The sequence below is a fragment of the Equus quagga genome, chromosome 10, assembly GCF_021613505.1.
Source record: "Equus quagga isolate Etosha38 chromosome 10, UCLA_HA_Equagga_1.0, whole genome shotgun sequence".
Classification (NCBI taxonomy): domain Eukaryota; kingdom Metazoa; phylum Chordata; class Mammalia; order Perissodactyla; family Equidae; genus Equus; species Equus quagga.
The window spans coordinates 91,205,605-91,229,016 of NC_060276.1; the positions used below are offsets into that span (position 1 = coordinate 91,205,605).

A 23,412-nucleotide genomic window follows, 5' to 3' on the forward strand; every position below is an offset into this window, starting at 1 on the left:
AGGGACAGAGATCCAGGGCTTCCGTGAACTGTTTCCATGCTTTCCTTTTAAAAAAGTTAATAAATGTGCATGCAAGTGGCAGAATTTGTTCAGAGACTTGCATTCTGTTGGTGAGGTTATAGGAAGGTTAGCAATGCTTCCCTATCTCAAGGTTTCTGGTGGCGGCAATGGCCTACCAAAAAAAACCTAAGAGCTGCGCATGTTGGCATAGACTGCTTCGGAATTGCAGGGGAACAGGGTGCTGAACTCCAAGATATATATCAGTGGGGACCACTGAGTGCTAAACGTACCCCAGGCTCCTCCCTCAAATGTCGTCTGTATAGAGCTTTCACACAGCCTTGGGAAGGGCGCATGTAGAATCAGTAGTAACCGAAATTGAGTTTCCTACCAGCTCAGTGAAGATTATGTTAAACTTAGTAAAATAAAGGTACATCTCACTTCTTGCACCCAGATTTGCAGATTAAAACCCATCTTACACACACTGACAACTTACATCGTCCACGTTTTTCTACAGTTAACCAAGCTGTGTCCTGAGTCCCTGGATTTTCTAAAATGTCCATTGATTTGACCTATTCTCAAATTCTTCCCCCCCCATCACCTCCACCGTAGACCAAGTGTCTGTCATCCCTGACTGGGACCCTGCCACACCTTCTAACTCGCTTCCCTTACCACCCATTCTTGCAACCCTTCACCCCATAATCTATTCTCCTCGCTTAAACCAGGGTGAGCTTTCAGAATCCCAGCTCTGACATCCCCTGTCTTAGTTCATCTGGGCTGCTATAACAAAATATCATAGACTGATAGACTAGGTGGCTTATAAACAATAGCATCTATTTCTCTCAGTTCTGGGCGTTGGAAAGTCCAAGATGAAGGTGCCAGCAGATCTGCTGTCTGGTGAGAGCCCACTTCCTGGTTCATAGATGGCCACCTTTCTGCTGTATCCTCATGTGGTGGAAGGGGCTAGGGAACACTCTCAGGCTTCTTTTATAAGGGCACTAATCCCATTCATGAAGGCTCACCCTCATGACCTAATCACCTCTCAAAGACCGCATCTCCTACTACCACCACCTTGGGGTTGAGATTTCAATGTATGAATTTTGGGAGGATATAAACATTCAGCCTGTAGTACCCTCCAATGTCTTCTCATTGCTATAAGAGAAATTCTTGTAACCAAACCCTGTAAGACACTTCATGATGTGGCCCCCACTGATGTCTCCTGGGCATCTCTCAGCACTCCCCCTGGGCCCACTTCATCCATCTACCATACCCAGAACCCGGCATAGACTTTCTGCCTTCTGGATTTTTTCCTGAGTTAGTCCCCCTGTCTGAATCGATCTCCCCTGCCTTGTCCATCCCTTTCATCTAGTTACTCTTACTCTTTGTTCAGTTATCAGCTCAAAGTCTCTTCTTCAGGAAAATCATCCTTGGCACATCACCACCCTCAGCTTGGATTAGGACTTCTGGTCACTGTGGTAGGGTGAGAAATGGCCCCTTGAAAGATAGTCACATCCTAATTCATGGAGCTTATAAATGTAACCTTATATGGAAAAGACTTTGTGGATGTGATTAAATTAAGGATATCGAGGTGGGGAGCTTACCTGGATTATCCAGGTGGGCTCTAAATGCAATCGCAAGTGTCTCTATAAGAGAAAGTCAGAGGGAGATTTGATACACACACACACAGGAGAAGGTGATGTGAAGACAGAGCAGAGAGATTTGAAGATGCTCGCCTTGAAGATTGGAGTGATGTGGCCACAAGCCAAAGAGTGCCGACAGCCACCAGAAGCTAGAAGAGACAATGAACACGTTCTCCCCTAGATCCTGCAGAGGGAGCATGACTCCATGATACGGATTTTGGGCTTTAGAACTCCAGAACTGAAAGAGAAGAAATTGTCATTGTTTTGAGCCACCAAATCTGTGGGAATTTGTTACAGCAGTCTCAGGAAACTAATACATTCACACAGCAGACATCACAGTTTGTTATTATATATTGGTGCTGTTATTTGGTTGATGTCTGTCCACGCCCCAGAGCAAGGGTTCTTAACCTGGGATCCGTGGACTACAGAATCCAGAGGATCCATTAACTGGGGTAAGAAAAAAAATCACATATTTCTTTTCACTAAATCTTACTAAAATTTAACTTTTCTTTCTATTAGGAATGTAGACAATGAACCACAGTAGTATTGGCTGTACCTGTGTCTTTGTCACCAACAGAAATCACAGATACTTTCCTAGTGCAGTTTTTGCAAGTATCTCACTATATTGACTCATTACCACCTCAAAATTTGTTAGACTCGCCACTGGATCTTGTTATTTAATGCATTACTAAAGAAACATATTATTATATCACAAATGTGTCTTTTAAATATTTTGGTAACTACTACAGTATAATTAATTTCCTTCATGAGCATATACGTTTTATGTACTTAAAAACGTTATTCTGAGAAAGGGTCCATAGACCTCACCAGATGTCAAGGGGGTCTGTGGCATGAAAAACTTAAGACCCCTGCACTGGACTCCATCTCCAGAAAGACAGAGATCATGTGTATGTTTTGCTCACCTTCATATTCTGAGCATCTAGAAGAGAACTTGCCACATAAAAGGGACTCAATAAATATTTACTGGATAAATAAATGAATCAGTGAATAAGTCATCAAAAACCTATAAAAACAGGACAGAGAAAGGAAACCCAACACCAAGAATTAGTCTTTCTACCAAGAAGTCAACACACAGGGAAGAACAATCTAGAGCTCCCACAGAGAGGCTTGTTCAGTACTTTAGCCAGAAGTACAGAACAGTTTGCTGGTTTTGAAGAAATTTATCCTCTTTGACCAAGCCAGTAATTTCTTATGGACCTGGGAAAGGAAAAGAAACATTAGCCTAGTCAGCTAGCGTTCGAATTATCTATTGCTGTGTAACAAACCAACCCAAATTTAGTGGCATAAATAACAACCATTCTGTTGTGCTCGTGAATTCTGTGGGTCAGGAAGCTGTCCCTGTTCCACAATGTGCCTCAGGCTAAGAAGATTTGAATGGTTGGCTGAATCCATGACTAGGGTCTGGAATCATCTGGAGGCTTCCTCACGTACATGCTTGCAGCCTGGGCTGAGATGATTCAAAGGTTGGGCTTCTCCAGGTTGGTTGACCAAAGCTTCTGTATATGGCTCCTCCTTGTGGCTTGGGCTTCTCTCAGCATGACAGTTGGGTTCTGGAAGGGAGTATCTTTTGAAAAGGAGAAAGAGTATTCAGAGAACAAGCATTTCAAGAGACACAGAGGAAGCTGCATTGCATTTTATGACCAAGCCTCAGAAGTCATTAACGTAACATACATCCACCGTACTCTATTGGGCAAAGCAGTCACAAGCCTGCAGATTCAAGCAGAGGGGACCCAAACTCCCATCTCCAAATAAGAGGAATGTCAAAGAATTTAAACGTTTTTTTAAACCGCCACAGCCAGGTTGGGGTAAGAGGTGTCAAAGGTAAATCATCCATGTATTTGAAATCCTATAGGAACTTCCCTTGAATGAGCTGAACTTTCATCAAATGCAGATGAAGCTCCGGATGTTTGATATCGACTCCGTTCAGGAATGATTCATGTGATTGTTGCTGCCACATCCAGAGGATGAAATGGAAAGGAAGACAGCTGAAATATTAATCTATGGAGGCCCGTCTTTTCATGGGGTCTTATAAATTATACAAAGCAAGTCACTGGTTCTAAGTGGATTAGCTGCCCATCATGTAGGCAAGGTCATGGCCTGTGCTCTGGTTAAGCAAGATTGTTTCCCTCCAGTTTAAATGATAATATATCTAGAGAAACTTTGAACTCAAATGCAAGTAGGCAAGCTAAGCTGAAATATCTTATCATGAAACCAAATAAATTTCCCTCTTTGAGGGAGAGCAGTAGTTTCTTAAACTCCAAAGGAAGGAAGTGAAAAATGAGCCAAAATTTTAGTTAGTTGCCATCCATAGAATTTAAACTTAACTAGCCTTCCAAATCCTTCCAGGAGCCTGGATTCAGTGACTTCACAGTGGGCCATCCAGGTCTTTGAAAGTTATTAGATGATTAGCATAATACTATTAGCATAATGATGATTTTCATAATTATGTGATTATATATTGTATTTGAAGAGTTCCTTTAAATTTTTAGAGGAATCTTAACAGCTGTTATCTCCTTTTATCTTCATAATCACACCATAAATGGGAAGGACTAGTAAATCCATCTTACAGATAAAGGAAACGAGGCACTAAGAAGTTTAACAAATTGTCCTAGTTAGCCAACAACGTCTTGGCAGACCAGACCCTAGAATCAACACTTCCAGCCTAGTTTCCAGTTAACCAGATAACATTAATCGTGCAGTTGCTTCTATGGTGCCTGAGTGGACACCAGCTCCATACCAGTGATGCTCATGGTTCCTCCCCAGACACAAAATCCTAGAGATCACAGACCAAGAGATAAGAAAGAGGACGCCTGGATTCCTGCCTAGTCAGCTTGGCTCTCAGTGTCCTTCCTCTAGGCAGACCCTAAATCTTTTAGGGCCTGTGGCTCTTCAGAGCTGCTTTGAACTATAATAAAAGGCACCAAAGAAGTATTCCTTCCAGCTGCTGAGCTTACATGTCGAAGGGGACCCCAGACGCCTCCCTGCACACTGCCCTTTGCAACTAACAATTAACCTGGGGCCAACTCCATCTTCTTACAGTTCATAGTTTAGTTGCTGGCACCATGTAGTCGTTTTGTGTGTCATTTCAGTCCTTCTCTCCCACTATTCTCCATATCTAACTCATCATCAAATCCTAACTCAACCAACTAACTCAACCAAAAAAAACCAAACCGAAACAAAAACCACCTCTGATGTGTAATGTTTGCCAGTTTCTCTGGTGTAAATACCTTCATCACTGCCGATTTTGAACTACCAATATGATGTCACTGAACGTGGAGTTGGGAAAGAGACGCACACAATCCACTCTTGCAAGCCGGTTCAGTGAGCTCCAGCACACCGCTGACACAGTCTTCCTCTTCTCTAACTCCTTGCTGTGATTTAGTGATTTGAGTTCACTGTCAATCACTTTCTAGGAGGATTTATGCCGCATCTTTCCAGCTAGTCTGTCCCTGGTTTTGTAATCCTGCCACACCTACTCATTTCCCACCAACTTACCATCCAGCCGCCAAAGGAACTTTTCACAACCGTACATCTGACCATGTTTCCCTGCTGCCTGAGGCCTAGCTTGGTTCCTTTGCCCAGTACAAATCCCGAGAGCCACAGGGAGGTACACAAGCTCCTTCAGGGACTAGAGCAGTGGTTCCTGATGTGGGCTGCACATTGGAATCACCCGAGGATTCTGTCTTTATTTAAATGTTTTACATTAGGTTCATCATGGAGTATTTGCATTAATTTTAATTTTTTAAATTATTGCATTAAAATATTACTTATCTTGATTACTGAGTTTTGGTGTCCCCTTAAATTTTCTATCCAAGGCAAGCACCTCATTTGTGTCACGATAGTCCCTGCCATGCCCCCTGGAGAATATTTTTCAATCCCTGTGTCAATGCAGCAACTCACATATTACAACAGAATCTCTGGAGGTGGGAGGAAGACAGGAGCCAGGCATCATTTTTTTTTTTTTTTTGAGGAAGATTAGCCCTGAGCTAACATCTTCCACCAATCCTCCTCTTTTTGCTGAGTAAGAGTGGCCCTGAGCTAACAGCTGTGCCCATGTTCTTCTATTTTGTATGTGGGACACCTCCCACAGCGTGGCTTCATGAGCAGTGCATAGGTCCACACCTGGGATCTGAACCAGCGAACCCCTGGCCGCCAAAGCAGAGAGTGGGATCTTAACCACCTCACCACCAGGCTGGCTCCCAAGCATCAATATTTTTAAAGCTCCCTGGTTGATTTTAATTGCACTTTGAGAACCACTGGTCTAGTTTTCCTGACTTCTTGGCTTCATCTCTTGCCACGTAACCCAACATCTGGCAATCTAGCGGTACTGAACTGCTTCTAGATACTGAAACATACCACGCAGCTTCATACCTCCCTGCACTTGTATCTACTCTTCTCTCTACTTGCAACATTCTTACTCCCTTTGCTACCTACTGAAGCAGTATTCTTTATTTCAAACGTTCTCTAAGATGCTTTCCTGGGCTTCTCCCACCCCACACTGTTGATCACCCACTGTATTAGTCATCTATTGCTTCATAACAAATTACCAAAAAATTAGTAGTTTAAAGCAACTCGCATTTCTTGTCTCCCAATGTCTGTAGATCAGGAATCCGGGTGGGGCTTAGCTGCATTAGTCTTTCATGAGGCTGCAAGCAAGCTGTCAGTCAGGCCTGGAGGCTCATCTGAAAGCTGGTCACTCCCCCTTCCCCTTCAGTCCTTCTTAAGGTGGGGGTTATTGCCAGAAATTTGTCTCTTTTCTCTCAGTTCCATTTCTGCCCTTCTGTGCTCTCTTTGCTCTGTGTCACTCAGGGTTGGAACCCTGCAAAAACAATTTCCCAGGCTCTTTTGCCAGCTGGCTTCCCGGCAGGCTCTTCTAACCGGAAGAAGCGGTAGGTGACTGGGAGGGTGAGAAGGAGATAGAAGACATTTTCCTGTTTTCTATTCATAGCGGCATCTTTATCAGCAGTGGGTGGTTCCAGGCTCCAGCGACTTTGGTGATTCCAGAGGGGCTTCTGGAGTTTCAGCAACGGCTCTGTTCCAGCAAATGCTCCAGCTGTGTCAGTGGTGAGCAGACCTCCAGGCTCTGGTGACACGCCTCCTGCCCTCTGTTGCTCAGCCTAAGGGTGTCTGTGACTTTTGCACTTAGTTTCTAATCTCGGAGTTACCTCCTGTCGCAGGTTGGGTTGTCTGGAAGCCGACACTGACATGGAGTTTGGCATGACACTTAGTAAAGATCACCATCAGTGCTAGGGAGCAGGAGGCGGCAGGATTGAGTAGAGGGAAAAGTCAAACTGCAATGCCGCTCTGACCAAGCCTCGGCCAACCCCACAGGGAGATCTGGAGTACAGAGGGCCCATCAGAGTTATCCGGCAGTGGGCCAAAATGGTGCCCCAGGAGGGCATGGCCTTGGGCAAACGCTTTCTGCAGCTGATTCTGACTGAAAAGGGCTGACAGCTAGGAGCTAGTTCGCCCAGCACCCTCAGCACTCCCAGAAGCTGAGACAAGCCTTTCCTTGAGGAGGGTTCTGAGGGAGGCGTCTTGGTGCTCACCACGCACCTCCTCCCCCTACCCATCCAACACTTTTGTCACCAGTTCTGTGTATTAAGTCATACCTAGAGTGCTTTATGCTATTTTGGCTGAACAGTCCCTGATACAAAAGGCACGGTGCCATCCATGAAACAAAAAGGTCAAGATTCGAGGGCAGTTACTACCAGACGGGAGGAGCAAACGAAAGCTCATGTGGCAATGGAAGGAAGAGTCTCAGAAAGAGAGAGAAGGCCAGAAGTCAGATTCCAGCATGCTCACTCTCCTCACATGCCTACAAGGGTCAAACAGGGAGAGGGCAGCAAGCGAGGAAGCTAGAAACACCCAGAGAGGTCTGGAGGATTCTAAGCACGGGCAGATGTGTTGCTCCTTGCTTCCTAAGGAAAGCTGCAAGGCCCTCAGAGGGAGCCCCATACTCGGCATGATGCACCGTGGTCCCATGAGGGTGGTAACTTTAGATTGGAAGAAGGAAGAAGAGGGGAGGGGGGACGATGCATGCCGCCCCATCAGCCCCCTTTAAGACCTGTCCCACATGCTCCACCCAGTGACCGATAAAGGCTGGAAAATGTGGTTTTCATTTGGCCATATTGCCACCCCAAATAAAAGCATTCTGTTTATCAGGAAGAACAGGAGAACGGATATTCAGTAGGCAATTAGCAGTCTTCACCACAGATGGTGATAGTAAATTGGCAAATTTTGAGTATATTATTTCCTGCCAAAATTAAAAGTTGACATCATGATGGCAGTCCCCTTGATTTTTAAAACGTCGTATTGGTCTGTGAAATGCAAATCCGGACTCAGCGCTCTTAACCATTTTGCTATACAAGCTGGGGCTAGGATACGTGATTCTTTGGTAACAATTAGCAAATGTGACAAACTCCTCCAGGCTGAATTACTGATGGGAAAAAACCTCGGGACACTCACCCACCATCCACGTGGCCTTCCCTCCTGTTTCTCTCAAGTGGCTGTATTTTAACTGTGACGTTTGGAGACACTTCTACTGTCCCAGAAAGAGGTCCTTAGGCCTCCTGGGACTCTCCAGCCTTCCACCCCATCTCCTGCCCCGGCTTGCTCTGCCCTGTGCTCCAGTTGTCTTGAGTGGCCTGCCCTTCCTGGCGTTCAGCCAACATCTTGCCTCCATGCCCTCTCTTGAACTGGGCCTGCTGCCAGTTTTATTTCTTGCCAATCCCCTATGGCCATGTGGAAAAATTCCTTCCATTTTCCCAGGCTCAACTCAAACGCCACCTCCTCTACAAAAGTTTCTGAGCCCCCTCCGGTTTGAGGGAACCACTTTCCTCTGAGCACCCAGAGAACTTCACTGGTACCTCTCTTAAGACAAGCATCATGCTTAATCCATACTATGGTTAGTTGAGTATGTGTTTGATTCCTTTAAGTGAGCATCTTTGTCTTATTTATTTACCCTTGTAAGCCCAGAACCTAGAATAATACCTAGTACATAGAAGACACTCCATATGTGTTTGTTGAAAGAATAGATATATAACAAATGCAGAAGGAATTGAATTAATGAATGCAGAGTGAATGGATGAACATATAATAAAAGAAATGGAGAATGAATGAGGAAAGAAAGAAAGAAAAAGAAAAAAGGATAAATGAATGGATGAATGAATGATCCTGCAGCTCATTCTGGGTGAGCATCCACTGGCCTGGGCATTGACAGCCTCTGGGGTGGACAACTCTCAGACTCAGCAGTACTCACACCTTCTCTTTGTCAGATTTTCCCTGACAGGAACCCTCTCTCATCATTGCTCGTTATCTTTTCTATCCCTGAGTTGCCTTATGTCCTCTCCCCCACAGATAAAGAAGGGGATCCAACTTAGCAGGCTCAGCATGACCTATGGGGAAGAGCAAGCCTCAGCTGCCTGCAACCGGAGGGCAGCTGGAATGACGGCCCGAGCATAGGTCTTTCCAAGGCGTACAAAGACAGGAACAGAATCCAAGAGGGGCCAGGCAGGCTGGACCTGCCATTGATGTGCGGGAGGGCTACCTCTTCCCACAGCTGGGGGCAGGTGCTCAGGCCACATTTCAGGCAAAAAGAGAAAGCTCCCTTGGCAAAACACAGAAGAGTCATCTTTTGTTGGATTTTAAACTAAAATAACAAAATGCGGCCAACCAACAACTTACCAACCAAATAAGCAAACAGATAACGCAACGCCAAGTAAAACAATCCTGGACCCTTGAACTTGGAATAGCAGCTTTTTTTAAGGGTAAACCTTATCTTTTCCAAGACTATGTTTGTTTTGAGCAGGTTTCACAGAAATATGAGGGCAGACTCCAACTCTCTGATCCTTATAATGATTGGAATTCTCACTCTCCCCCCGCCCCACCCCCGCCGCTTCTTCTCATGAGTCTTGCCCATGTTCTTTCTGGCAATATGCCCCCTGTCTCCCCATCCCTCAGCACCGGGCGAGGCCCTGGTGCCATTTCCCCTTTCCCATGTGTCGTCCTTTGATTAGCGAGGAAGCAGCATTCACAGATCCCACAAAATAGGCCCATTTTGACAGCTATGATGTCAGTCAGGAACTGCATTTCCCGCCCGTGATATCAGACCTAGTGCTATAATCAGATTGAGTATTTGGCTGTGGGAGACATTTCATTTCAAAGCATTTAAAAGGCATTAACTAATCCATCTTCACTGGGGAGGGAGGTGGCTTCCCACCATCACAAAGGGGCCTGGTTCTCAGCCCCTTAGCGCACATTGTGCTTTGCTTTGTGAAATGAGGGGAAAAAAGAAAAGAAAAGAAAAAAACGTGTCTGCCACATCAAATTGGTATTCCTTGTGCAAGCCCTGTTTCCTAGAAAGGCATCTCCTTATCGGATTCCAGACCCGAGTCACACCTTCTTCTATTTTAGGCTTGAACTGCACAGAGGCAATTATTTCCACCCATTTCGCTCTTCCAGCTAATGGACATGCGAAGGGTAGGAGGACGTTTCTACACTGAGATTAATAAAACAAAAACCAAACTCTCCACCAACACTGGAATGAGGCAGTGATATGCAAATAGTGACACAAGGCAGGGGCCAGGCTGATTGGTGCTGCTCTCCGACTATGATGATGTCTGCAGCAGGCTGAGCTCTGAGTGGCTGGGAGAAAGCACAGAGAGGAATGGTTGAGCTCAAGACTCAGGAGAACATGTGTGTGTGTGTGTGTGTGTGTGTGTGTGTGTGAAGGATGGGAGAGTGGGAGGGTGGGTGCATGAGACTAACACTGCCTGTGTGTGTGCCCTAGCTCATCATTTGAAAAGCGACTCTGGTCATCCCAACAACCTTCTGCAAGAAGACAGCACAGCCTTGGGGGTGAAACTGTTTTTCTAGTTTTAAAATGTCCTGCTCTACAAATTCTCCAGGTAGCCTTGGACTCTACAAGGCAAGGCTCAAGGCCACCGAGTTGCTTCTCAAGTTTGCTGTATCTGTGTCGTTGCCCCCAAACACGTGCTTTTGTTCTCAAAGCTGGGGCATTGTGGTTTGATTGTTCTTAACGCCAATCTCCGTTGGTCTCTCCTCGCGCTTTCCCCTGTGCTGAACACCTCCAGCACATGCCAGAGACCTAGGCCAACTGGTCGTACAGTGCCAAGCACCACAATTCTATGAGGACCTCTGCTTTCTCTTTCCCTTACATGCACAGAATTTCAAAGCTGGGAGAGCTGTTAGAGACCACCTGGGGCCAACTTGCTTATCTCATAGATGAGGAAACTAAAGCCCAGCAAAGAGTAGTGGCTCTTGAGAAGCCACCCAGCAAGATCTTGGAACGTGGTTCTCTTACTAGACCCCCAGTCCTTCAGTTAAGGATGTGCCAGTAAAGCACGCCACAATTCTGACTCTTTCTTCTCAGCCCACTCAAATCAACTGCAAGCTTCCTGAAGGCAATTCAAGTCATTTCTTAGATACTTTGCCTGCACTTTCCATACGTTCTTCTCAAAGTCCCTTCTGAATGGGCAGCCAGCCCTCTAACCCCATCTGCTAGCCTCTGTTGGGGAGGCCCAAGGATGGACAGCTGATCTAAGATGTACTATTTGATAATTCTCTTCCAGGAATTGCGAATTCAAGTAAGTACCTGCTGTCCCTGAATGGAGAGAACATGTAAGGCCTTCAAGGTATGCCAGATTTTTCCCACGTGTGAGAAGAAATAGAAAGTGCCAGTTGCTGAGACAGAAGGATGTAAGGGCCTCGTAGTGGAGAAAGTCAGGGGAAAAGTGGCTCACTACCTGTTTCCTGATGGATTTTAAGTTCTGATCCCAGTCCTCATGAGTCCTGCTGCCCTTGAGTTCTGGGAGACAGCCCCAAATTCTTCCAATATGTGCTCCTTCTGCTGAAAATAGTTTAAACAGATTTCTGTGACTTGCTCCTAAGTCCACGTATTGCTCATACTTTCATTGCCAACATCTAATGCAGTGCCTTCTGCATCAGTTATCTTTTGCTGTATACCAACTTACTCCAGAGCTTAGCAGCGAAAAAAAACAAAAAAGAATTACCTCACAGTCTCCCAGGGTCAGGCATCTGGGTGTGGCTTAACTGGGTCACCTGGCTCAGAGTCTCTCAGGAGGCTGTAAAGGATCACTGGGGTTGCCGTCTCACCTCAAGGCTCGACTGGGGGAGGTTCTGCTCCCAAGCTCACTCACATGGCTGCTGGCAGGCCTGGGAAGACTCGTTTCCAAGCTCATGCATGTGGGCCTCTTTACAGGGTTGCCTCACGATGTGGCACCTGGCTACCTCTAGAGTAAGCCCCGCAAGAGCAAGGGAGCGAAAGCACCCAGACAGGAGCCAGTCTTTTCATAACCTAATCATGGAAGTGACATCTCAGCACTTCTGCCATATTCTGTCTGTTAGAAGTGAGTCACTAGGTCCAGCCCACGCTCAAGGAGGAGAGGACTTCAGAAGGACAGGAATGCCAGGAGGCAGGGAGTGGGGAGCTGGCTTAAAGTCTTCCTTCCACACTATAGCTGGGACTAACTCTCGAAGTTTGCTGAATGCATATTTGCCACAGCCACTCTGTATTTTCTAGGCCCGTTGTCTCTTCCTTATGTTTCCAGAGCACTGTCTGATCAATAGGGTTCTTAAGCCAGTCCCCTTTCTAGCAAGTACATGTCATGACTAAAGACCAAACTTCTTTCATCACCTAGATCGCAAATTCCTCAAAAGCAGGAATTGTGGCCCATACTTTGCAATTCTATGAACACCATATGCAGTCAATAAACATACAATCATTGGTTGAATGTGTCTGTGTGATGTAGTAAAAAGAGTTCTACGTGAGTCTCTGGCACCAAGTTCCAGATTTGGTTCAGTATTCAACTATTTTAACCTTGAGTAAGTCACAACTTCTTAGGGCCTTGGTTTTCCCCCTTTAAAACAAGGATATTAGACCAGATCTTTAAGGCTGCCATAATGAGTAATATGTTCTAAAAAATTCCTCCTCGTTCACATTTCCTTTGGGGAAGTATATCAGACACCTCTGGTGACCCACACCATCCCTTTGGCCCACATCTAAATTCAGCTACAGCTGCAGTGGGCAGACTCACCTCAAGCTGAGAGTGAGAGCGTCTGTCTTCTTTCTGCCCCCGGGCCTTCTCTACCCACGTGGGAGTTTGCCTGGTCTATGTGTGTGTGTGTGTGCGTAGTTCAGAAGTGAGAGCGAATTAGCACCCCCAGGGGCAATCCTCAACCAGGGTCAGATGGCAGCTGGTAGATAAATGCCCCAGCTTTGTCCTTCCAGTGGACAATCCTGCAAGGCATGCTCTACACCTCTTGTGAAGTCAGCCCCTGTTGCCTTTTGTTATATTTGTGTTTCGTCTCTCTCTGTCTCACTCTCTCCTTTTCATTACTCCTATTTGCTGAGGTCTTAAATAAACTACCTCCACCCAGGACCCGCCTCATGCTCTCCTTTCAAGAGACCCCCAACTAAGACAGGAAACCATTTCTTTTTCTGCTCATCTTTTGCCATTAACGCTAAACCGTGAGGAAGCTTGGGTCAGGAAGACAAAGAATGTGACATGGGTGAAGTCCCAACCAGACCAGAAAAGCCTGCTCCTTCTGGCCTTCTCTGGACCAAAGTTTTAGAGTGAGGAATTGTTTGATGCTGGTGAAGGCAAGAGCCAGGGGCAGAAGTGCAGTCACCTACTCTCTATCTGGGACTCTAGGAGGAGCCACCCAGCACCGTACACCTGCAATAACCTAGGGCAGCTACCGGTTAGGAAGAGAGCAAGACTGTGTTAGCATTCTTGAGATATCCTGGGCTTTATTTTGCATGGAAGAGATCCCAGAAACATCTATAGGCCCCTAGGAGAACATACATGTTTGGCAAGACACTAGCTAGACAGCTCACCATAGGGAGTTTCCACCATGGAGGGAAAAGGATCCTAGAGTCAAAGGAACTGATTGGGCCACCTGAACAGGAGACTAAATAAAGATCATGGTCATGCTTCAGGGAGTCTTCAAGAGCAACCAGGGCTGAGGAGGGCCTGAGTCATCAGGGAGGATCACAAGGCCCTGGGAGAGTACACCGCAAGTTCACTAACCATTGACTTCAGCAGTTGCCAGCATTGTGAACGACTATTGCTGTGGAGACAGGAAAGATCCATAAAGTGGAAGAGTGACACTGTATAGATCCCCACCCCAATGACCATAAGGATGTGGCATACTCCCACCCCATACCCAGGCGCCATCTTGGAGAGAATAAAGAAAGGGAGAGCAAGATGGAAAGAGTAACTAAAGCAAAAAAGGCTGACTTTCCAAAAGAGATTATTTAAATTATTGGAATAGACCAGGCTTACCAGATCGAAACCAAGTTTACTACTCACTCCCAGTTCTGTGGGCCACTTCTGCATGAGCGCATGTGCACCCCCATGGACACACACACAAAGCACCTGAAAAAGTACACTGGGCTCAGGAGAAAGCCTGAGTCTTTAGAAAATTCCTTTGTACATCTGAGTGGGGGAGGGGGGTTGGAGGAATCTTTAAGCTCCTCACAGGTGCTGGTGGGGTAGGAAATAAGGCTTTTGTCTCTTTGAGGGACCCCCATCAAGATAGAGGGTCACCCAGCTGGGGTAGCTTTCTATGCTCAGGCCAGGCTCATTGGGGCTGGAAATGCCACATCAGCTACAAACTCACCTCCAAGTGTCTGATTTTACCTGGGAGACCGAAGTCAGGGATTGTAACACACTCAGCAAGAACTGTGAAGGGAAGGTGGGAGTCGGGGAATGGCAGAATTTGCTCCTTTCATCTCCTTGGGCAGTTCCAATTTCCCTGCCCTCCCATCTCAACTGTATCAAGGCTATCTGTGTCCCCCTGTCTTTTTCCGGTGTCCTCTGAGATGCCTCCTCTGCCATGACAGTTGCTGAGAGTTCCCCATGGCAGGTGGAAGCATGATTTGCTTTTCAAGCTCTGCCCACTTATTGATCTCCTGTCTGAGAAATGTCAGCAGCAGCCAGGAGCTCTCCCTGCTAAGGCACTTAGCTTGGAAGCCTGTGGTATCTGCCTGTATAAGCCCTCCCGCCTCCTGCCTCTCTGACTTTAGAAGTATCCCTACCCCCACCTTGGGAAAAGTCTTCTAAGATGAGATGGCAAGAATCAAACAGCGATGTGCTTTGAACACTGGGACAGGAACTAGATTTAAATTGGGCAGAAGCCGTGAGCTCAGAGCAAGTGCATTTCACTTCCTGCCACCCCTCCCCGTCTCTGCATCTTGTTGTTGGGCGCAGGTAAGGAAATCTCCCCAGGAGGCTGGCCAGGGGCAGGCGGTTGGCCCAGGAGTTAGAAAGTGGGGGCTCTGGTCCAGGACCTGGGCACATAAAGGCAACCTATTATTTCAACTGCTATCCTCTTTCCCCACACCCCGACTCCAATACAATTTAAATGCAGGATTGCGAGGAGGGGAGGGGAAGAGAAAGAGACTGTGTGTTTAGTGGTTAAACCTTTTAAAGTTTAAGTGCATAAACAGGGCCTTCTCTGTATCTGTCTATAGCAATTCCCATGACAGTTACAGCAAAATTATAGAAACTGGGTCGTTTATATAACCCTTTGTATTGTCAAAGCACATTAAGTGTCTGCTTTCCTGCGCCCCGCTGAGCTGTCTTCAGCTGTCAAATCCCCATACTGCAGCTCAACACACTGAGGGTAAAGGCCTTTGGCAATGCCTACACGGGGGATGCCGGACCCTCAGGTGCAGCAAAGGTTTTGAGAGGGGGATTTAAATTTCCTCTGAGCATGAGGCCCATGGTTGGAAATATATAGAACCCTCTGCTTTCCAGCCAAATGCTTTATCACCCGGCTAGTGGGTTTTTTCCCCAAAGGGGCAAACACGACATTTGTCTTTTATTCTGGACAGGGTTGAAAGTGTTCATTCATCTATTCATTCATTTGCTAAAGAGGGATTTATTGACTGTTTTCTCAAATGCTAGTACTAGGAGTAATACACACCAGCCACCATTTTAGAGACTTTATGTATGTTAACTCTTTTAACCCTCATTTTAACCCAATGAGGTGGGCACTATTATTATCCCCATTTTACAGATGAGGAAAGTGAGGCACAGAGAGGTAGAGTGGATGTTGTGGCGTGCTGCACAGATGCCCCTTCAAGGCAGAGGAACTCATTTCCCCAGTTGCTAAGAGTGTGGGCAGCAGACAGTTCATATTAAAAAGTTATTTTAAAATAGAGATTGTGTATATTTAAGGTGCGTAACATTTAATGCCCCTCCAGAAATTGCTTTCAAGGTCACACCCCTTTCCTGGGGGCAACCCGCATTCAATGATAGGGTCGTGCAGGAGTATAAAGGCCTGCCATCTCGCCTCAATTCTTTAAAACAACTCTGCAAGGCCGCCTCAGCTCCACTGCCCCCTGGGGGATCCACTGAGGTCTCCTGTGTGACAACATTGCAGCTAATCCCTCCCTTAGCCCAGTCCTGCCTGCTCTACCCTCCCACTGCTGTTGATCCTGAGGGCGCTCCTCAGTAAACATCTTGCCCTCCCATCTCTATTTGCATCTCGCAGTGTTTCCCCAGGATCCCCATCTGAGGTAGGAGGAGAAGGAACCTCAAACTTGTCAAGGTCACATGGCTAGTAGGTGGCGGAGGTAGTTTTAACCTTCTAACTGGCTGCCACTAGCTTACTTACTGAGCAGCCCCTCTGCGCAACCCTGGGTCTGGCACTTTATCTACATTCTTTGACTTGTTTAACCCTTCAGCCCTGGAGATATCACTACCCCCATTCTACAGATAAGGATCTGGGGCTTGAGGTATTGAGCAAAGGGTTGGAGGCTTCAGCAGGATCTGAGCCTGAGTCTCTGGGCTCACTCGGCGGCTCCAGCACCAGCCCCAGCCCCAGCCCCAGCCATCTCCCCCACTGCAACCTGTCCATGAAGACAGCACAGCAGGTTGCAAAGGTGCTTCTATCTCACAGGGTTCTTTCAGCTCCCAGAGAGGTGTGGAAAGGAAAGTATCATTGCCTCTATTTTGCCAGTAAGGAAATTTAAGCTCAGGGAAGTTAAAAGGCTTTATCCTATTTGTTGCTAACAGAGCAGAGGCTGAGACTCAGGCCTCCAATTTCCTTTGCCCATGCCAACGCCCTCCATCCAAGACTTTAGGTTGGGAGCAAGGCAGGATGCTCTTCTATATAAGACTTTGCCCCTGCCCAGGGAGTGGTATCATCTGCAGCCTCACTGCCTGAATTTCAAGGCTCTAGAATTCTGAGACTCTGGGCAGTTGTACCAGTGCCATCAATGCCATCACAATCCCTGCCCTTGGTAAAGTTCTTGCACACGTGGCCCCTCTGTCAGAGCTAAGCCTCTGTGTAACCCTGTGCATCAGGCAGAGTGGACCTTATGATCCCTATTCCACACATGAGAACACTGAGACGCAGGGTCAATGGCAGAACCCAGACTTGAACTTCGGTCTTTTCGTTACAAGTCCGGTGCTTTTTCCACCCTGCCCTCGATCTCCTCACACCCACTTTCTTTCCTTGGTTCCCTTCTTGTTGTGCACATGAACATCAGGAAGCTCATTCCTGGAGGAAGCTCATTCCTGGAGGAAGCAGGGATACCCACTGGAATATAACTCATGTGGCATGATTTGTGGGACTCTGGGAAACTCCCCCAACTCTAAATGCCTCCCTCCAGCACTAACTCCTAAAATTCTACTACCACCGTCAGCCCTGAGAACTAATCATTGCCTTTTCCCTAGAATTTTCTTTTGACATGCAAAAAGCAACTGGAACTGCTCTATACTGCTAATGGGAATATAAAATGGTAAAAAAAAAAAACTTTGGAAAAGTTGGGCAGTTTCTTAAAAAGTTAAACGTATGTCTATCATTCTACCTCTGGGTATTTACCCAAGAGAAAAATCATACATCCAAAGGCTTGTATGTGAATGTTTGGAGCAGCTTTATTTGCAAAATCCCAAACCCAGAAATAACCCAAATGTCCATCAACAGGTCAATCAATAAATCAATTGTAGTATATCTGTATTTCTAAGCAATAAAAAGGAACAAACTATAGACACATGTAACAACATGGATGAATCTCAGACACGTGGTGAGCAAAAGAAGCCAGATACAAAAGAGCACACACTCATTCCACTTACATGAAGTTCTAGAACAGGCAAAACTCATCTGTGGTGATAGGGGTCAAAAGAGTGGGTACCTTGCTGGGAAGATGTTTTGATGGGAAAGGAGCACAGGGAGCACTTTCTAGAGAGATGGAAATTTTCTTTATCTTCATGAGGTAGTGGTTACATAGGTGTATACATTTGTCAAAATTCATCAAACTGTACTCTTAAAATGGGTGCATTTTACATGTTAATTGTACATCTGTAAAACCGATTAAAGAAATAAGCCACTGACATGGTAGATGTGGCATTGTTAACCTGGGCTCTCTAGAGTCTCCGACATCCATAAAATGATACATACCATTGTGAGCCCAGGTGTATTTTACAGGAAAAGGGCTTTCATTTTCCTCAGGTTCTATTCCTACAAGAGTGTCTACAACTCACTTAACACAGACACACAAGAAACAAAGCACCTCAAATAACCATTCTGTGCAAAAATCCCAGCAGACAGTTTCCTTCACAGAACACGGCAGCCCTTGGGGCTGGATTCCTGTGGATACAGGGCCATGGCGGAAAGAGGGAGGTTCCAAAAGGGGGTACAAGGCCTATCTTGCACTGCGGAGGGGAAGGAAGGGCGGAGGGCCGGGTCTAACACCAGGCTGTTTAACCTTTCCTGCCAGTAAGATGGAGGAGAAGCCACAATCACTTAGGTGTCTATGACTTACACGGGTTTGAAATCACAATCTTGTCATGCCTGTTTAAACCACCACAATGCAGTGAAATCCTATTATCTGCCATATATTACTGTGCTAACAGATGTGGGAGGGAACTGTGGACACCATCAGACACACCTCATTCCCTCAGAAGCCAAGGAGCTTGGGAAATTCTGTCCTGGCAAAAGCCTCTTTGAACAATCATCTGAGCACTCCAAACTTAAGCTGGGGTGGGGAACGGGTTGTGGTTGGAGCAGCACCTGGTATAGGGGGGCACATGAGTGTGCCTGTGTGTGCATGTGCACACATCAGCAAGAGCTGGGCTGGCAGTTTGTGAGATATTTCAGAAACTAGCAGCAGCAGCACTGCTTGGGAAGTTGAAAAGCTGAAACCTGTGAATCAATCCAGGTACAAAGCTCTCAGATTCTAATTTGGTATGTGTTTATAACACTTGCAAAGAGTCAATCTGTGTAGAGCCTCACATTCTTGGGATTTTGGATACTCAGTTCTAGGAGGATGCAGTAACAGCAGGTGTCTAAACCATTGATTTCTTTTAGAAGATTCTACACCATCAATGACATCTAATCTGTTCTTGTAAATACTCAGGAACTTTCTGATACCCATAGTTGGAAACACTCAATAAGCAGCTAAAATTTCTGTCTTCTATAGGTTACAGTTGAAGCAGACCCTGGATATTTTGATTCAGTCTTTCAACATATATTTATCGAGCATCTACTATATGTCAGGGCACGGGCATACAGGAGAAATTAAGAAAAAAACCCTATGCCCTCATGGAACTCACATTCTGGAGGATTAATGAATAAATAAATTATATATTATGTTCGATAAAATGGTAAGAGAAAAATAAAGCAGGGCAAGGCAAAAGTGAGGCTGCATTTTAGATAAGGAGGTCATGGAAGGTCTCACTGAAAAAAGGACAGTTGAGCAAAGACTTTTAGAGGTGAGAGAATCAGCTCTATGAATAGCTAGGAAGACAGTCCCAGGGAGGAAGACCAGCCAGTGAAAAGGCCATGAAGCAGGAACATGCTGGAATATTTGAGGAAGAGCAAAGAGGCCAATGTGGACAGAACCAAATGAGCAAGGGAGACTAGAACTGTGAGATGAAACTAGTGAGGTAGTAAGGGTCAGATTGTGGAGGTCCCTGTAGGCCGTTACAGGACTTGGACTTTGATTCTGAGTGAGGCAGAGGGTTCTGAGCAGAGGAGGGACTTGCTCCAACTTAGGTTTTAAATGGATCACTTTGGATGCTCTGCTAAAAACAGCCTATAGTAAAAGTAGGAGGAAAAGAGTCTGTTAATGTGAAGATGGATCAAGAAAACCTATTCAATCTGAATAACAGACAGAAAAAATACCGAAAAAAAACGAATAGTCTCGTGGACCTGTGTGGTCTAGCATTTATGTCATCAGAGACTCAGAGGAGAGGAAAAAGGGTGCAATGCTGAAAAAAAATTTGAAGAAATAATGGGTGAAAACTTAAGATGAAGAAAAACTCTCAAAAGCTGTGTGAGAAAAACCATACCTCACCTATAGAGGAACAACAATTTGAATGACTGCAGACAGCTCACAGAAATGATGGAGGCCAAAAGGAAGTGGCACCGCCTTTTTAAAGTGCTAAGAAAAAATAACTGTCAACACAATTCTAAATTGAGCCAAAATATACTTCAGGAATGAATGAAGGTGAAATAAAGATATTCTCAGATGATGGAGAATTGAGAGAATTTGTAATCAGCAGATCTGCTCTAAAAGAATTGCTAAAAGAAGTTCTTCAAACGAAAGGGAAATGGTAGCAGAAGGAAACTTGGCATACCAGAAATAAAGAAAGAGCAGCAGAAATGGTCAACATCTGAGTAAATATAATAGGTTATTCTTCTATTTTGAGATATTTAAATTATGTTTGACCATTGAAAGCAAAAATTATAACAGTATCTTCTGGGAGTTTAATATACATAGATATAACATATAAGATGAATGTAGCACAAAATGAAGAGAGTAAAGGGCCTTAAACAGTAGTAGATTTTATACATTCCAATTGAAGTGGCAAAATATTGATTCTAAATTGATGGTGAAAACATATATATTTTGTAATACCTAGAGCAACCACTAAAATAACCATATGCGATATAGTCAAAATTGCAATCGATAAATTAAAATTGAATACAAAAATTGTTCAAATAACACTATGACTGAATACAATGTGGTATCTTGGATTGAGTCTCAGCATAGAAAAATAAGGTGAATAGAAAAATTGGTGAAATCCAAATAAAGCCTGAAGTTTAATTAATAATAATGTACCAATTACTGGTTTCTTAATTTTGACAAATGTATCATAGTAATGTAAAGTGTTAACTTTAGAGGAAACTGGGTGAGGCATATATAAGAACTCTCTGCAATTTTTATTATCATTGCAACTTTTCTGCAAACCAAAAATTTTTCTAAAATAAAAACTTTACTTAGAAAATGTTCAAAAACCCAAAATTAGGCAAGAAAGGGGAAACAGAAGAACAAAAAACAGAGGGAACAAACAGAAACTGAAGAACAAAATGGTAGAATTAATGCAAACATATTAATAATTACATAATATAAATGGCCTAAACACACAAATTAAAAGAAAGATGGTCAGAATTAATTAATAAAAGAAAAACACAACCTGACTATATGGTGTCTGCAAGAAATTCCTTTCAAATATAATGATAGAAGTAGGTTAAAGTGAAAGGATGAAAAAGATGTATCATGCAAATATTAATCAAAAGAAAGGTGGAGTAGCTCTATTAATATCAGACAAAAGAAATTTCAGAGCAGAGAAAGTTACCAAGGATCAAGAGGGACATCACATAATGATAAAAGGATCAATTCATCAAGAAGACATAGCAGTGCTAAGTGTGCATGCAACCTAACAAAAGAGTTTCTACTACATGGAGCAAAAACTGACAGAACTGAAAAGAAAAATAGAAAAATCCACGATTATAGTTAGAAACTTTTCAACACTCATTTCTCAGTCATAGATAGAACTTGTAGGCAGAAAATCAGCAAGCACATAGAACTGAACAATGATGTCAACCAACTGGATCTAATTGACATTTATAGAACATTCCACCCAACAATGGGAGAATACACAGTTTTTTCAAGTGAACATGAAACTGTCACCAGGATAGACAATGTACTACAAATCTTAACAAATTTAAAAGAATAGAAATTATACAAAGTATGATCTCAGACCATAATGGAATTAAACTAAAAATCAATAATAGAAAGGTAAAAGGAAAAGCTCCAAACACTGGGAAAGTTAACAACATACTTCTAAATAATCTCGGATCAAAGAGGAAATAGCATGGAAAATTTAAATATATTTTGCACTGCATGAAAATAAAAAAGCAACATATTGAAATCTGTGTGACATATCTATAGCAGTGCTTAGAGGGAAATTTATAGCATTAAATGCTTACATTAGAAAATGAAGTTCTCAAATAATAACCAATAGCTTCCATCTTAAGCAATTAGAAAAAGAAGAATGAAATAAATCCAAATCAAGCAGAAAGAAGGCAATAATAAAGAGAAGAAATCAGTCAAATAGAAAACAAATAAGCAATAGATAAAATCAACTAAGTCAACAACTAGTTCTTTGAAAAGATCACTACAATTGATAAGTCTTTAGCCAGACTGACAAAAAGAGAGAGAGAAAACGCAAATTTCCAATATCAGGAAGGAAAGAGGGAATGTCACTGCAGACCCTGCAAATACTAAGAGGATAATAAGATAATAATATGAACAACTCTATGCATCTGAATTTCATAATTTAAATGAAATGGATTGATTCCTTGCAAATCACAAATTAGCAAAACTGACCCAAGATGAACTAGATAACGTGAATAGTCCTTTAACTATTAAAGAAATTAAAGTTGTAGTGGAAAATCTTCCAAAAAAGAAATCTCTAGGCCCAGATGGCAAATTCTACCAAACATTTAAAGAAGACATAACATCAATTCTATAAAATATCTTCCAGAGAACTCAGCAAAGCATGGAATGCTTCCCAACTCATTTTATGTAACAATGTTACTCTAATACCAAAGCCAGAAAAAGACAGCACAAGAATAGAAAACTACACACTAACATCTGTCATGAACATAGACGCAAAAATTCTCAGTGAAATATTAGCAAATTGAATGCATCAATATGTAAAACCATAATACAACCAAGTGGGATTTACCTCAGAAATGTAATATTCAAAAACAGATAAATGTAGTTCAATATTGACTTATACAATATTGACAGCCTAAAGAAGAAAAACTACAAGATCTTATTAATTGATGCAGAAAGTGCACTTGATGAAATTCAGTATCCATTCATGATAAAAACTCTCAGCAAACTAGAAATAGAAGGGTCCTTCTTTAACCTGATAAAGGGACATCTACGAAAACCCTGCAGCTAACATCACACTTGATGAAAAATAGAATGCTTTCTCCCCATGATCAGGAACAAGGCGAGGATATTCACAATGACCCCTCCAATTCAACACCAGTGGATTAGGCAGTGAAATAAGGCAAGAAAAAGAAATAAAAGCATATATATTGGAAAGGAAGAAATAAAATTGTCCCTATTTGCAGGCAATGTGATTATCTACATAGAAAATCCCAAGGAATATACAAAACAAAACAGAACCTCCTAGAACTAGTAAGTTTAGCAAGGTTGCAGATATAAGGGCAACATACAAAAATAAACAGTAATTCTATGCACTAGCAATGTACAATTGTAAACCAAAAATTTAAAAAGCAATACAATTTATAACCACTCGAAAAGAATGAACTCCTTAGGCATAAATATAGCAAAATATGTATAGGATCTGTATGCTGAAAAATGCAAAGAAATGATAAAAGGCATCAAAAAAGACCTAAGAGAATTGGAGAAATGGAATAATATACCATGGTCATG

At 43.8% G+C, this 23,412-nt stretch overlaps 1 long non-coding RNA gene across 1 annotated transcript; it reads right to left on the reverse strand.

Moving 5' to 3' along the window:
• Nucleotides 1-1,374: 1,374 nt before the first annotated feature.
• LOC124245982 (uncharacterized) lies at nucleotides 1,375-6,561 on the reverse strand. Its single transcript, XR_006890369.1, has 3 exons — nucleotides 6,206-6,561; nucleotides 3,090-3,222; nucleotides 1,375-1,875 (listed from the first exon to the last, which is right to left on the reverse strand). It is a non-coding gene; the product is annotated as an uncharacterized LOC124245982 (long non-coding RNA).
• Nucleotides 6,562-23,412: the final 16,851 nt, after the last annotated feature.